Here is a 4,252-nt window from a genome sequence, read left to right as displayed (position 1 = left end):
ATATATATATATATATATATATATATATATATATATATATATATATAATAATAATAATAATAAAAGTAAAAAATATGATCTCAAAAGCTCTACAGCGCAGGAACAATAATTCTAAGTCAGAAAACCTCATAATAATGATTCTGACAATAAAACCAGTAACACTCGCCCCGAATGCGAACCGCGGGGAGCGCAAGCTAAACACGTACATATACCAGCGTATACAACAGCAAACACGTACACCGATACAGTAAATAAGAAAACGCAGCATACTGCCCGACAACGACGAAGAGTTTCCACTGTTTCGGCGGATCTACTAACTGTGTAATCACGGTGAGATCGGCATACATGAACTCGGTATCGACGACGAGCCCATATTAGCTCAAACTAAACTAGGCGCAGCGGACGCTCGCGCTTGTATTAACGCTCCACGTGCATTTACAGGAGACGTATAGTATATATATATATATATATACAGTGAACCGGCTTTTTTCCCCGACGAAATGCCATGCGTTTCATCAGCAAACCGAATAGGCTAGCTACGAACATGCTGATGGCCCGAAAATTTCGTCGGATCCAACGAAAATCGAGAACTGTTTATATTTCAACGCGAAGCCCACGCGCGCAGATGTCTCGAGCGCTGAAAGAGAATTTGCCGAGATTCGTGGTAAAACGTTTACGTTTACAATATCAATATATATATATACGAGTCGCAAAAACGCGCAGCCCGTCCGCCCGTGCGTGCGCTTGCAGTGATTCTGGCAGTAGATGGATAGTAGTACGCTTTCACGCGTTTCTCAGCGCGCATATGTGAGCATCGCTTCGATAGTTTGTCATGTTTATTCTATATCCACGAGGAGGTCCGGCATCCTATCTAACGCCCACATTGCTGACGTACTGCTGCACACCCCTTCCCCCTACATGCTGTATCCCTCGCGCCAGAATATATATGCGTTCATCGCAACTCGAGTTAAAACCATGCAAAGGAAGTCGGGCTCGCGATCACACGTCTGTTAGTTTGGGTTCACATGTGAACGCGTGCACAGTCAGTGTCGGTTACACCACTGTTTACATGCTGTTGTGTGCAAACAGTCCGGATCAAAAGTCGTTTGTCTCTTAATCGCAGTACGCGATCTTTCGCGTCTTTCGTACAGTGCGTGAGAACCACCACGAGAACGTGCTAGAACAATTATATAGGTGTACATCTTCGCAATACAAACACTACTGTCTCTGTCGATGAAAATCGAACTCATCCTTTTAGTGTGAAGTTGAATTCCCAGTGTGTGCGTGTATATAGAGGAAATATAACACACATTTATTTTGTTCGGATAACCACGTTACGACAATGAGGATCTACGCGCTGCTAGTTTTTCTCACTGCATTTGGAATGTATAGAACAGCACCCGGTATGTTTATATATCTAAGTGGCTGTTGTTGGTGTAATCGGAAGGAAGTTTGTATAATATCGATAAAGACTTACGGTTGAACAACATAATAAATGACAAAATAATAGGCACTAGCCATTAGACGTCGTTTAATTAATAACAAGTATATTACCTAAATATACTAATAGGATATAGATGTTACTGCAAATATATTCGTATCACACGCTTTCAAACAAGGGGGCAGACATGTTGATTTAATATTACAATCCCAGAATGCAACTCGAGAGCATGACGTCACCAGCAGGCACACCTTTCATATCTCTCTATCTTTATATAATACTCGTAATTATGTAGATTAGTAGTCCCGCCATAGAAATCAGTCCCGTATTTAGCGGAGAAGGGTTAGAGGGGCAGTTGAACCTTCGCAGCGACAACGGCGAACTAGCAACGGTACCGGTATAACTGCGTATCCGGAGAACGCAAACAAGCAGCCACTTGCATGCCGCTCTAGGAATAATTAAGGAGTTATAGCTACGAGCCTACGACCATATGATATGAATATATTTCGTTTAGCATCATACCACATACTATATAATACATATTCGTTAGTCTGTGATCTTATTCTACTTCTTATGAGTGGCACTAGAGCCGACCAACGTACAGCTACCAAAAAACTATTTATTTCCCCTATAATGGGAAGTGGGTGTGGGCATCTCGGCGCCTCAGCGCCGAAGGAAACGACTTAGGGCCGAGGTTAATTATTTAAAAAAGAAGGGCGCAGCCAGGCATGTGATGCGCATCACAAGACGTGAGCCCGCTCGTTCGATGAAGCGGCAAATATATTAATGCCTCGCCAATTCACGCACGCGCACGCGAACGCACTTACGCGGGCATATGGGCATTGAGATATGACTCCGTGTGCTATATGCCATACCATAGGCATACAACCCTATAATTTTTAAACGGCGGTTTTGTATAAATCTATTATTGGGCATGACGTTTTTTCTTCAAATGTGTAAAACAACTGAATAATTATGATCTAGCACCTTGCGAAACTAGCGACCATTCGAGAGTATATATAGGAAATCTTGAGAAACTAGACACGAGAAAACGAGATCCTCTCCTCCAGTCTACCTCCACTATCTCCCTCTTAATCCAGTGAGGTCCATGTGTAAACAGTATCCCAGTGTAATCCATGATACAATTTGATATACGGAAAGTCTGTGCATCCACAGGCACTTGGACCGTTTCAATAATAAAATGATGGTTAATAAATACAACTTGTCAGTACTAGACCTACCAGTAACAACAGTACCACTACCAGTAATAGTCTTAATGTTTGATTTGACCTAATAACTTCACTTCAACACTGTCAAATACACCGCTGCAACACATATCGCGCACGCCATTGTGCATGCACAAATACACAGTGATATAGAGTGTTACTCTATATAGAGAGAGTTTACTCTATGATAGAGTCTTACTATATGATAGAGAGTATATGATAGAGAGTTTACTCTATATCACTGTGTATTTGTGCATGCACAATGGCGTGCGCGCTATGTATTACAGCGGTGTATTGGACGGCATTGAAGTGAAGTTATTTGGTCAAATCAAACATTAAGACTATTACTGGTACTGTTACTGGTAGGTCTAGTACTGACAAGTTGTATTTATTAACCATCGTTTTATTATTGAAACGGTCCAAGTGCCTGTGTGTGAATCAGTTGATGATACACAGAAATCTGTGCATCACTTCGTGATACCTAAGGTGCCTAAAGTGGATTTGCGCCCTACAGATATGTGAATGCCTCTAGGGGCAGCGCGTCTCCCAAGTCCGAAATAGTAGGTCTCAGGGGAGAGATACCGGTAGTGATCCGCTATAGATGGCGCATTATTAGTATAAATAAGTTGTGGATATAGAAATCAGTTAACCCTAACCCTAAACCTAATCCTAACCCTATCCCTAATTCTAAAAAAAATATAAACAAATAATTCGGCGCTTTTCGGACTTGGGAGACGCGCTGCCCCTAGAGTGTACCAGACTTGTACTACAGAAGTGTACCCTAACCCTAAACATACCTCATATAACAATATAAACAATACTAAACAACCTAAAACTCCCTCAGGCACATATATCTGTAGTGCCTGAGGCTGATGGTGATACGACAACGACCCCATATCTGCCACACTGTGACTGGCACACAGCACACTCAGCCAGTGCAGTGGCAGTAACGATAAAGACTTACGGTTGAACAACATAATAAATGACAAAATAATAGGCACTAGCCATTAGACGTCGTTTAATTAATAACAAGTATATTACCTAATGATTATACACTGCATGCCAATCACACACTACAGTACAGAAGACGATTGTCGGATTGTTTGGAGCCACTCTACTCAGCCAGTGACACTGATAGGGTCTATGTTCCCCAGGGTACTATCGGAAGGTACCCTGGGTACGGTACTACGGTTCGATATATATTGGAACGTACCCTGGTACTATCTAATATGCCGGACCGTACCTCGCCTACTCCACTAACGAGTCTAGGGAATACTCCCGATATAGCTCTAGTACTATAGCCCGCGGATAGCTGCCGCAGCCTGCGGCAGCTATTCGCGGGCTATAGTACTAGAGCTACCTCCGATAGTATGCTGGGGGACATAGTTCCTAAAGGGCCTAAGGCTATGACTATGTCGATGACTATGAGGGCCAGTGCCAGTGCCACACTGGCGCTGAAGGGGTCGTTGTCGTATCAGGTAATACAGACCACAGAGGTACAGGTGCAAATCCACTTTAGGCACCTTAGGTATCATGAAGTGATGCACAGATTTCTGTGTATCATCAACTGATGCACAGACTTTCC

At 42.7% G+C, this 4,252-nt stretch overlaps 1 protein-coding gene across 1 annotated transcript in view; it reads right to left on the bottom strand.

Annotated features, from left to right (window-relative positions):
- Positions 1 to 1,631, bottom strand: part of LOC106804660 (HEAT repeat-containing protein 1-like) — a 19,204-nt gene extending 17,573 nt beyond the window's left edge. The window contains exon 1 of the mRNA XM_014805933.1: positions 1,555 to 1,631. The gene's annotated coding sequence lies outside the window, so the exon portion shown is untranslated. The remainder of the gene's footprint in view (positions 1 to 1,554) is intronic.
- Between the last annotated feature and the right edge of the window lie 2,621 nt (positions 1,632 to 4,252).

The sequence above is a fragment of the Priapulus caudatus genome, unplaced genomic scaffold (genome assembly GCF_000485595.1).
Source record: "Priapulus caudatus unplaced genomic scaffold, Priapulus_caudatus-5.0.1 Scaffold82, whole genome shotgun sequence".
Taxonomy (NCBI): domain Eukaryota; kingdom Metazoa; phylum Priapulida; class Priapulimorpha; order Priapulimorphida; family Priapulidae; genus Priapulus; species Priapulus caudatus.
The sequence above is the reverse complement of the archived record's forward strand: the minus strand, read 5'-3'. Positions and strand labels throughout refer to the sequence as shown.